This window comes from Charadrius vociferus, unplaced genomic scaffold (genome assembly GCF_000708025.1).
Source record: "Charadrius vociferus isolate BGI_N301 unplaced genomic scaffold, ASM70802v2 scaffold183, whole genome shotgun sequence".
Lineage (NCBI taxonomy): Eukaryota > Metazoa > Chordata > Aves > Charadriiformes > Charadriidae > Charadrius > Charadrius vociferus.
The window spans coordinates 2001934-2014545 of record NW_009648250.1 but is presented as its reverse complement, the minus strand read 5'-3'; the positions used below and the strand labels follow the sequence as shown (position 1 = coordinate 2014545).

Here is a 12612-nt window from a genome sequence, read left to right as displayed (position 1 = left end):
GGAAGGGAAAGAAGGAAGATATGATGGGAAGAGTGGGAAGGAGAATGATGATACTCTTAAGATACACATTGACTAACTCAGTGACCTTATGTGTGCATATATAATCTGAGCTGTTGCTTAGACTGCTATCTGCTAAATAGGGGCTGGCAGTGGAATAAGGTAGGATTGTGGGATGTTGAGCCTGTTGCTTTAGCAGTAGAGACTATCTTCCTCCTTTATTTTCTCCGGAGAAGAATCAGCTATTAAAATTTGATGATACTATAATTCTACTGTGGGTAAGTCTATAATGCTACAACGTTTTGGGTTTTTTTTTTGTACCATACAAAAGCAAGAGAAGCAAATGAACATGCATGTAACTCTGTAGTGGAATCTGCACCTAAAATATATTTTGCGATTTTTGGGCAACTGGAGTACTCAGGAGTTTGAAATAATACAACAGTTACATTGTTTCTTCTCTCTTTTCCAGAAAACAAACAAACAAAACCCCACTAGTTAAAATAAATTTGCTTTATTTTTAAAATATGCCAGAAGTTATTGTTAATTTGCTATGTAGTAAAAGCTTCTAAATAAGACATTCTGCTATTGTAAACATTTTCCTGTGTTAAAAATTGAGTGTCCAGAAGTTTCATCCTGCTGCTGATATTCAGCGTATTAGTGCTCTGGGGAAGGGGCGTATGAGGCTAACAGCAACTGTAGGCTTAACCGTGTAGCATATACTGATGTAGATTACAAGACTGAGTTTTTGAGGAAGGGAGCCATAGTTAATATACAGTGGAACAATTTATTTGAATTACTCATACATTTTGCGTAGTACTAACATCACTGTAACCATTCAGAACAAAGATCTTGGATAGTTTGCTGAAAATCCCTGCTTTAAGTGCAGTGCTGTTTAGTAGCAGACATGCAAGAATGTTTTAAGAATGGAGAAAAAAAAAATTGTTGTGCCCTTACAGGAAGTACTAGTCTGATTTCATCAGAAATCTGGTGGTGCTCTTTGCTAGAATACAGGTTAGTCTTTAAGAATAATTGTTGAAGCCCTCACATAGCTTGAAAGATTATTAAAAAAAAAAAAAGGAAAATAGTCCAAATTTGTTGGGCAGGAGATTGGATGATCTCATAGTGTCTTCCAGTCATAAGCTGTATAAATTAATAAGGGAAATGTGGGTTTGTTTTAATTAGTTTGATGTTGAAACTTGCCCGTTTTCCATTTTCTGAAGAATTTGGGCCTGAAATATAAACCAAACCATTATTAGTTTGTCTGAAAATTTAATGAAGAATTTTAACACACAGGGGTGTATGTTAACTTGAAACATCTCCATAAATGTTTCTTTGTTTACTGGCTCTTGCTTGTCAATGGTGTCCATTATTCACAATAACCTTATTAGGGGCTCATTTGTACAGTTTGGATTTTACTTTTGGATTAACTCTTCTGGTCGTAGGCAGAAAGGTGTTCCAATGTGCACAGATCTTCCCTGGCAAGCTAGTCTTTGGAAATCATCATCTGGAGCCATTCAGAGTAGATGTAAATAGAACGCTGGTGGTGTATCTGCCTATGAATCTGTTCACCAGTTGCAAACATTGTGGCAGAGGTTGTTTTCAGTTAAAAACCTTTTACTGGTAAGACCCTATCTCTGGGTTTCATTTCTATCTATTATTTTCTGTTTGTGGTGTTTAGATAGTAAAAGTTATTTAATGTATGGTTGGGTGGGGTTTTTTTGGTTATGTATGGGACAGACAAACAGTACACATTCAGAAAAATGTGTCAATGAGCTGCTCCTGGAAAGGTGTTATAAAATACTTCCAGTCATTCAGCACCTTTTTTTATTTTTTCTGAAAGTAAATTGAGTACCTCTGCTTTCTTAAATGATAATGGAAATTTTTGTTTGTTTTATCCTACTGTTGCAGTACTTTCCAAAATGCATTTGTAGACAAATGTTTATATGACTTTTTTTTTTTTTTTGAAAAAAATGCTATGATACTGGTGTGAAGGAGCTGTGTTTTCTTTTTCCTTTGAAAAACGTTGTTTAAATAATCAATTAGCATTTGTTTGTGATGACTTGGAGATAATTTATGTGGGTCATCTAAAATTGTAGTAGCAATACTTTTGGCATAACAGCGTTGCATCATGACTTGTTTTGAGCTCCTTTAGAGAGTGGGTATTGTGAAAGATTTTTCAATAACTTCGAATCAGAGATTATTATATCAGAAGGAACCTCTCTGGGTTTCCTAGCCTAATCCCATGCTTAAAATACTACAAATTTTGATTAGGGCTTTTTTTTTAAATCCCAAACTTTAAATAACACTGTGTGCTTTGTATCTTTTTAAAGGAAATTTAAAAAATAAATGTATTAATAAAGTTTTGAAACTTCTGAAGAAAATCTGTAGGTCAGTTTTAGAAGCTTCTGAAAGTTTGACTTTTCTACAAATAGCACTGTGGCTTCAGAGTCCAAATTCTTCAGCCTTCAGTAATGTGATATTTGTATATAATCATCAGATGTCAGAATTTTAAATTGTACCATTTTGTCACTTCAGAGTAGTATAATTCAGCAAAAAAATCCTCACGTGGGAGATTTTAAAAAAAATGCCAAACCACTTAGAAGATTGGAGCTGTTCTGGAAGAGATGAATTAATAGGTAAATGGTATGTATTATTTCAACTGTGTTTTATCATACAGGTTTGTCACACATAGATTTTATTTCTCCATAACATTTATATTGTGTATCCTTTCCCCTTCATTTCTCCATGAAAACAGGAACAAACCCAACCCAAATGGGTAACATCATAGAATACAAGTCTGTGTTCGCCTGATACTAATATAAATTGCTTTTGTCTGAAATGCTGTGCTGTTAGGAAAGTGATTTAATAGCTTGTTATTTTAGGGACATGCTTTAGGGGTGGTTTTGGCAGTGTTCAGTTGATGGTTGGACTTGTTGATCTTAAAGGTCCCTCCAACCTAGAGAATTTTGTGATTCTATTTACATGATACTTGCTATTAGAGTAAGATGAAAAATAGTGTGCATGGTACAGAATTTCAGGAGTTTCTTGATAGCTTATTTAGCCTTTTGTAAGTAGTAGTGGGCTGTAAATGTGTTCTTTCTGTTGGGCTTGTTTGGATGTTGTGTTGAACTTTTAAATAACCCCCCCCCCCCTATTATTAAAGCTTAGAGACTTTAAAAATTGGGTTTAGTCATGTGTAATGCTGTTTCCTTCATAGACCTGCCTTTCCTTGATTTCACCTTTGTATAAGGTGCTGTAGAGGTTGAAGCAGTGTTGAAATACACCAGCCTTGAGAAATCACACTGACAGCCATTTGAGTTAACTGTCAGCTGTCGTCCAGGGCTTAAAAGCTGTTCATCAGTGTTTGAAAGGAGCTGAAGAACTGGATCATCAGCTTGCTGGTGCTGAAAGGCAGGGATACTATGGCTTTCTGTCCTCCCTGCTTCAGCTTTGTGTTCCTTCCTGTTGTGCTTCTCTGTCCTTGTGGTGTGCTGATTCAACTCAGTAAACGTCAGTAAATTAATCCAAGAGAAACTACAGAAATAGCTTTCTGCCAGATGCTCAGTTAGTTTGTTGAAGGGTCTGGGAAATCCCAAAGGCAGTGACAGTGGAGGAAGAATGCCCCTGAGAGCAGAAGGAACAAGGAAGCAGGTGGAATTGGAAGAAGAGAGGGAAGAGGGGATGGGAAGTGTGACCTCCTTTCAATAGGAGCGAGCCATAACTCACCTCACCTTTAAAACATAAATTCACATGTACCAGTGTTTTTAATCTAGTATTGCCACAATGCTTTACCCGCTTTGAATTAGAGTTTTGGAAGTCTAACATGCGTTGTCAGACATTTGAGAATATATGCTACCATGCCAAAAGCATTGTAAAACTGGTAAGAATACTAATTCGGTGTGTCTGATAGGATTCCCATGGGCTGGATTCAGAGTGAAATTGATTATACCTCTTAAATTTTTTTTTTCTTCCCATCAATTTTTCACCTTTGTTTTTGTAAAAGAACATTTGCTCTGTAGCAGGGTGGGTATTTGGCTAGGCCTTTGTCCTGGCATTGCAAATGTTACACAAAGAAGGATTTTAAGAATAGCATTGTTATAACTGCTAAGTAAATGTATTAATTGTGTGCAAATATTAGGTTTAGACAGTTGTCAGTTTTGAGTGTCTTGAATATGTTTTCCTGATTGATAGCATAGTGCAGAAGCGCAGAAGAGGGTCTGTGGCCCAAAAGTTAATGTATTTCATAGCACAGCATGAACACTTATGTAATGTATGTTCTTAGTCTTCTCGCTTTAGGTTTTTTTTTTCGATTGGACTCCTGCAGAAAAAAAATTTACTTAGAACTCATTAAGACATGTGTGAAATAAGGTCTTTGCCAAGCCTTCAGGGTGAGGTGTTGCCTAGAAGTCATCTTGTTCAGAGTTACCATGTTCCAACTGATCAGTGATTCATTAGTGACTTTATCTTTTAGTTATTTTGCCCCTTTCCAAAGGGAAGGCGTCCCAGAGTGCCATGATGACTCTGAAATACAGTAAACATCTATTTTATTCATCAAATTACATTACAATGTAAATACTTATTTCTGTGTTACTAACAGCAGAAAAAAGCCTAGCCCTCCTGTACAATGAGGACTTCTCTGCAATTAGCCCTTTTTTGCTATGATTTCAGTAGCTTATTTGTGGCTGTGCTCTTCTAAGTAATACACTAACTAAATTCAGACAAACACCTGATTTTTATAGGCACTCGTTTGGCATGAGAGTGTAACTCAGAAGTGGCACAGCCTTATCACATGGTCAGGTAGGGTGATCAGATGAGTACAATCTTAAAATAGAAGCAACTTTACCATGGTATTACATGTTTGTCTTGTTTACGGAAAAAGAGGGGCATAGTTCTTAATTGTTGACATCTCCCTGTTGAGCTTTCAGAAGAGATCTGGTGTGCCATACATTGTTGTCAGAGTTGGCAGCTTTAAGCCTGAGCCTTGTGATATTCCAACAAGTTATATATATACATACACTTCTGCTGAGACATCTATTTAGAATTTTGGGTGGGAGGAGAGAAGTTGCATTGTTCAGTAATGATGCATACATGGAAACAATGTTTTGGCTCACTTGGCTACATTAAAATACTACTTCAATTTTTTCTTGCACAGTTCAGTTCTCTTCCTTTTCTGTGGACTTGTATTACAGGCAGTGTATTGAAATGAGGTTCATTTTGGTAGACAGTGTAAATGAACACGACAAAAGTGATTGCTGCTGTCCTAGGAGCAACTTAAATATAAGTGATGATAACTGGGATGAGTGAAAAGACACCAGGTAATCTGCAGTGTGCTGGTCTTACCCTTCCGCTGGGCTGTCTTGTAGCGAGTTGAACTTGGCCACCACGTGCCCACCAAGCTGCTCTATCACTCTGCTGCCTCAGCTGGACAGGAGTGAGGAAAATATGACAAAAGGCTTGTGGTAGAGATAAGGACAGGGAGATCACTTAGCAGTTACAGTCACAGGCAAAATAGACTTGACTTGGGGAAATTAAATTAATTTATTGCCGATCAAATCAGAGTAGGATAATGAGAAATAAGAACAAATCTACAGGCACCTTCTACCCACCCCACCCTTCTTCCCAGGCTCAACTTTACTCCCAGTTTTTTCTACCTCCTTGCTCCCAGTGGTGCAGGAGAATGGGGATGGGGGTTGCAGTTAGTCCATAACACATTGTCTCTGCCACTCCTTCCTCCTCACACTCTTCCCTGCTCCAACGTGGGGTGCTTCCCACAGGAGATAGATCTACATGAACTTCTCCAGTGTGGGTCCTTTCCACGGGGTGCAGTCCTTCAGGAACAGGCTGCTCCAGCCCAAGTCCCTTCCACAGGGTGCAGTCCTTCAGGAATGGGCTGCTCCAGCATGGGTCCCCTATGGAGCCACAAGTCCTGCCAGCAAACCTGCTCCAGCATGGGCTTCTCTCTCCACTTGGCCACAGGTCCTGCCAGGAGCCTGCTCCAGCACAGGCTCTCCATGGGGTCATAGCTTCATTTGGGCACATCCATCTGCTCTGGCATGGATTCTTCCATGGGCTGCCAGGTGGGTATCTGCTCCACTATGGACTTCCATGGGCTGCAGGGGGACGACAATATGCTTCACCATGGTCTTCACCACAGGCTGCAGGGGAATCTCTGCTTCAGCACCTGGAGCACCTCCTCCCCCTCCTTCTCCCTTGGTGTCTGCCAAGCTGTTTCTCCCACATATTCTCACTCCTCTCTCTGGCTGCAGTTGCTGTTGTGCAGCGGTTTTTTCCCCCTTCTTGCATATGTTATCATAGAGGTGCTACCACCATCGCTGATGGGCTCAGCCTTGCCCACAGGGAGGTCCTCCTTGGAGCTGGCTGAAACTGTCTCTATCAGATATGGGGGAAGCTTCTGCCATCTTCTCACAGATGCCACCCCTGTAGACCCCTGTTGCAAAAACCTTGCCGCTTACACCCAGTACATCTCTGCATGCACGTACTGAGGTACATAGGCTCTCTGCATCATGAAGGACTGTTTTAAACAGGATTTAAAGAGGAATAATGCGACTCACTTGGTATAAGCAGCTCTTCATAGGCCTGGAAGACACATCTTAAAACAGTGGTCCTTTTTAGTTCTTGTGTTTTACTTTCCGATACCTTTTTTGGTTTTCGTTTTCCATGCGTGTTTGCAGTTTGTTTCTTAGAATAACTGCAAACTTTGAGCTTGTTTGTTATGTGTGTTTTATGTGCGTGTTTTGTTTGAGTATTTTAATTAGCTCCGTCCTCCTGTAAACAGCCCTTCAGAAGATCACCCAGAAATCCAGGCAATAACCTTTGCAGGGCATCAGCATACACTTCCATATCTTCAGAAGCCTGGTCCACTCAGTAGGTGGATGATTGCTTTATGTACCAATTATAAATTGTGTGGTTTCCAAGGAAGTTTAATATGGGAGTCACTTGTTTGTATCTTCTTTTAATCTTAAGGACTTAGACAGATGTAGTGCAGGTTCCAGCACTTCTCATGCTGGGCAGTATTACCTTATTTGTTCATGCTATCCCAACTCTGTATCCATCTTTTGTATTCTCTTAGGTGATTTCTGCCCCAACAGTAAAACGTATTTAGGTCTGTTTGGGAGAGTCAGGCTTTGGTCTGTTACTTGGGCCTTCACCTGCTAAAATAATGCAAATGGTCTTTTTATATTACAGAGGTAAGGATTGTTGATGGCAATGCAACTATGCAAGCCAGAAAGCCAAATGTCCTGGCAAGGCTTGATCTTTTAACCACAACAGGTGACATAAATACAGGACTGTGTATGTAAGAGAGAAAAGCAGTTTGCCTATAGTACAGATGTCGTGTACTTGAGGCTCCTGCTCATTACTAGGACATGTGGGAGTGTGTCTGCTTCTAACAATTTTTTGTTTGTTTGTTTAAAGATAGCTTAAAAAGAGAGAGAATAGAAACATTTTTATGCACATTCTGAAATAAGAAGCTGCAGTCTAAGTTCAGCTGCTAAAATTTTGCATCCAAATTTTATGTACTTCAGAGCTTCTCTCAAATTCATTGTCTAGAGCTAATTGCAGACTATTGCAAATGTATCGGCAGGAGGGTTTGGGATTTTACTCTTAGGAGGCCAGTGGGAAGAGTGGAGGATCTAAAAACTACTCTATTGGCGGTACTGTACTTCTCTCTTGAAAACAACTATCCTTAATTTTATCTGTGATCTTAAATATGCTGCTTCAATTAAAAAATCTTTAGAATTCATCCTGGAAATGTCAAGTAATACTATATGGCTTCCAAGAACCTAAATTCATAGGAAAATGGCATTCTGTAATTACTATTATTCCAAAAATAGGAAGAAGCTTAGGAAGAGACTGAAAAATATCTTTGTGGCCTGTTTTAGCTGAAAATGCATATGTGTCATATTGCAGTCTTTTTATAAAATACACAACATAAAATAGGAATCACAGGGAAAATTTTGGGAATAATAGCAAAGGAAATTTAAGACTTGACTCTTCACTGCTCAAATCAAGCTTTGTATTATGCACCCAACTGAGGTCAGCCCTCACATAATTGAACTGTCTGCTGTAATGCTTTTAGAGCTTTATGGACAAAATATTTTTTTAAAAAAACACTATATGCAGAAATAGTCTTTGTTACGTAGTTCAAATATATGTGCTGTTAAATTGAAAAAAAAATGTATTTCCTGCTGGTTAGAGTCTATCTGCATAATAGTTGCCTAAAATATATGAATTCATTTAGTTGTGAACAATGTAACGTCTGTGAAACATGATTCTTAAAATAAATGCAGTATTCAATGGATGTAGTGCTAGTCAGCCCTGTACAGGATATTACTCTACCCTCCTCCACCCACTTCTTTAAATAATATAATTAAAAAATTGTGAAAGTAAAAACTTCATACCGAGACTCTTGAAGTAAAAGAACAGTAACACCAAATGACTGCGCGAGCGGGGCATAAAACATGCCACAAAAATTGTTCATGATTTTTATGCTAACAGCTTGAAAACTGCATGGTTTTAAGGTACAAGGTTGGTTTAGGCATTTGGCCAGCTTAACTAATGTCTCCATCATACTAAAAGGTATTAGCTGACTTTTCATGTTTCTAATATAGTGTATCATCTAGGTACTGCCTGTGTGAAAATTGGAACATACACAGTTAAACTACCTGTGAGTTTATGGCAAGCCTGCTTTGCCTTATGGCGTTATTAATTCAGTGGATTCTGTGCTAGACTCAGTATTATTGTTATCTGATAGTCTGAATACTGTCTGGATGGCAGCCAGCTAAAAGAAAAATGCTTCAGCTGACTGATCCAGAACAGGAAAGCTTCCATCGGACTGCTTTATTGAGCAAAGTGGGGGCAGTCCTCTACGCAGGCAGCTTAGCACCGTCTGTCTCCTCTATCAGTCCCTTTAGGACTGGTGGCAATAAAGCAGCCTGGACTGTTTGTGAGGATTACAAGACTCTGTCTAGAAGCAGAATCAAAGCTATCAGTCTTCTGTTCATACCACACCATATTGGTGAAGACTTGGTGATTGGTAATCACATCAGTTCCAAAAAGTGAGAAAATAGTCTGCCCCTTCTGTATTCCTTTATACTGTGTTTATAGGATCATAGAATCGTTTAGGTTAGAAGGGACCTTTAAGATCAAGCCCAACTGTAAACTTAGCACTGCCAAGTCCACCACTAAACCATGTCCTTAAGTGCCATGTCTACCCGTCTTTTAAATATCTCCAGGGAGGGTGCCTCAACCACTTCCCTGGGCAGCCTGTTCTGGTGCTTGACAATGCTCTCCATGAAGACGTTTTTCCTGCTATCCAATCTAAACCTCCCCTGGTACAACTTGAGACCATTTCCTCTTGTCTTTCCGCTTGTTACTTGGGTCAAGAAAACGACCCCCATCTCACTACAACCTCCTTTCAGGTAGTTGTAGAGAGCGACAAGGTCTCCCCTCAGCCTCCTTTTCTCCAGGCTAAACAACCCCCGTTCCCTCAGCCGCTCCTCATAAGACTTGTGCTCTACACCCCTCACCAGCGTTGTTGCTCTTCTCTGGACACACTCCGGAATCTCAATGTCTTTATTGTAGCGAGTGGCCCAAAACTGAACACAGTATTTGAGGTGCGGCCTCACCAGTGCCGAGTACAGGGGGATGGTCACTTCCATAGTCCTGCTGGCCACACTGTTTCTGATACGAGCCATGATGCTATTGGCCGCCTTGGCCACATGGGCACATATCACAACTATAATTTCAAATGCGTGTCAGAATTTCTCTGTGGTGTTTTTCCGAACTGGATTTTTTCACACTTCTTTGATTTCTTCTACCTCTTATGTGACTTCTAACCCAAGTGAAATTTGAGGCAGTAACTTTATGGTGTTGATCTGACAGGACAACATAATTCCAATGTGCTTTTGACCTGGTTTGCAATCTTTGTAGAAAAAGTTAACATTCGGATCTTTTTCCCCAAAATGCTGTCTGAATGAGCCTGTGGAAGAACATGTTAATAGGTGGATGGGTGCGATGAGGCTGTATGTAACTGGCATTCACAAGGTGGTAACCTTCCTACCTGTTTTAAAGAATATGGCTATTCAGATGCTCTTTGGTCCAAACCAAGTAAGGTGATACTCTTTGGTTTACACATCAGTTTTCATGTTTTGTTACATCTTTTCCATCAACTGTAGTATAAATGAAATTTCATCACCATTTGCATTCAGGAAGGTCTTCATTAGGCACAGGAAATGGATTTGGTGTGCATCATTGCCTTAGGAAGGAAGAATGGTCGCTTACCTTGTGTTAATAGTTTAAGAATACATATTCTGTGTGAATAACCTGCACTCGCTTGTATTTTTTTTTTTATTGGGGGTTCTCCGAAGGAGTTGAGGTTTAGGTTTAGGATTGGGGTAACCCCAGCAGCAGACCAAATAGAGCTGGGTGTGAACAAGAACTTGAAATGATGCCCATTGATGTGCAGGAATGTAGTGATAATCCATTACTTTATCTGTACTGTTTCCAGTGATGGACGTGACTTTCACTGAACAACCGACTAATTATAAGTAGACGCTTGCTTTTAATGCCTTTAAGATGTCTTTGTACTATACTGGTGGTCATAAAATTGAAATGGTCCTTCATTTCCTGGCACTTTCACTCCAACTTCTGCAAAGTTGTGACTGTTTTCCAGACTATCAGGACTATAAAATAGGCCTTAAGAATGGTCTGTAAAGGGTGGGGAGGGTGTGTGTGTGAAAGCCCTGTGTTGTATTTTTGTCCCTTTTTTTGTTGCCCTCTAGTATTTGTATTTTAGTAGAATAGTAGGGTTTCAGGATGAAACAAATATGTACATTTATTTAATTTAGATATTTAGGATACTAATAGACTAAGCAACTAAAAGGAAATTAAAATTACAGTGTGCTGTAGATCTGCTGCTAATAGTAGAGACCCTTCTTGCAATGGGTGGCTTGAGAAGAAAGGTTTGGTTTTTCAGTACCTTGACAGAGGGATAATAACAGCTTTGGGACTGCAAGGGGTTTTTCTGATAGTGCTAGGGGGAAGTACGAGAAGGCTTGAGTATGGCAACTCTGTTTTTAGGCACTAGCAACAAGCAAGAGGAGCTGAGGAAGAAGGTGTCTTTATAGACTAGGTGGTTAAAACAGCTAGTGGACAGGAATGCTGCATGAAATCCATAGGGACCTAGGGCTCAAGCCCAATAGCATCTTGGGATGACTTCTATCCCTGTAATTGCAAGTTAGATTAGGTGTGTTTAACCCTAAAAATTCATAAAGTGTCAGTTTTACAGACTGCAAGCCACAAAGCGCTACCCAGTACTCTCGGTAAGAACTCAAATGCCACAAAATACTTATGTGCTGCTGGAAGACAGCAGAATGAGCCTCTCTGCATTCTGCTCTGCATCCTCTCTCTGATCTTGGCCAATCTTTAGTGCTTCAGAGGAAGCCCAGGTGGGCTTAGGGGGATGTTCAGAAGCAAAGTTTGCATTATGAAGGAAATTTATCTGGTCAGGTAACTGAAACACAGCGCAGTAATGTAAATGTAATGGAGCAAACCGGGTAGACAGTATGGTAATCAAGACTTGTTTTGAGTGTCCTGGGGTATAAATGAACCACACACCACAGGCCTGTTCACCAAAGCTTCAATTTCTAATCTGCAGTTCCCTCTCTTTTGTCTGTCAGTTATGAGACTTGATGGAGTTGAGTGTGCTAAGAATATTTCATGTAGACTTGGCATCTGACTTGAATGAACAGATAGAAGATATGATGTGCTTATTCCGTAGTGTATGTAATCTATGTTAAGTTTAAATAAACTTGGACTGTGAATATATGCTTTTGAGTATAATATAAAAGCCAAGAGACTTTGACTTTGAAAATTACATAAGAGGGGAATTAATTTCAGATAATCTTGTCTTTGTAAATACAGCAAGTAGTCCACATGCCTGTATGAGATTATGTTTTGTTTTAACAGTGGAATATTATTTTAGAAATGGTAAAAGATTTCCAGCAGCATGTGAGGTCTGCCCAGGCAAATGCCCAAAATAGATGCAAAGCAAGCATATAAATTAAAAACTTACATTGTAGCAAATTTGTACAAACAGTTGAATTTTCAGCTTCTTAAGAACTAAAGGAAGGAATGGACAGGCTTTGATGTTGTGTTTTCTTATATCAATTAAAACATAAAGTATTTTATTTTAAGTATTTTTTAAAAACTTATAATACTTAGATGATTTCCTTTTTAAAAAAAATAAATCTAATGGAAACTTTGATTACTACATCATAGATTTGTCCTGGTTTGAGTACGAGATTCTTGTACTAAGTAGCTTTTTGTCTGTCTCTGTGCTCATATTCATTACCTTCCAGAGTGGTTGGGTTTTTTTTGAAAGAAAAAAATCAACAGGAGTGCTGCAGATTTTGACTTAAGGTTATCAGAGACGTGGTCATACTTGACTGGCTAAAATCAAGATGTGGGTGGGGATTAAGATTTCTTTTGTTTATTTGTACATTTGTCTGAGTGTTGATTTTATGGGAGAGGGAAGATAATACAAGAGAATAGGTTAAAAAATGTTTCCTAAATTACTGTCACTTCTAGCAGGAA

At 39.1% G+C, this 12612-nt stretch overlaps 1 protein-coding gene across 1 annotated transcript in view; it reads left to right on the top strand.

Moving 5' to 3' along the window:
* The window catches only part of JMY (junction mediating and regulatory protein, p53 cofactor), a 60651-nt gene that overhangs the window by 7714 nt on the left and 40325 nt on the right, over positions 1-12612 (top strand). The window lies entirely within an intron of this gene.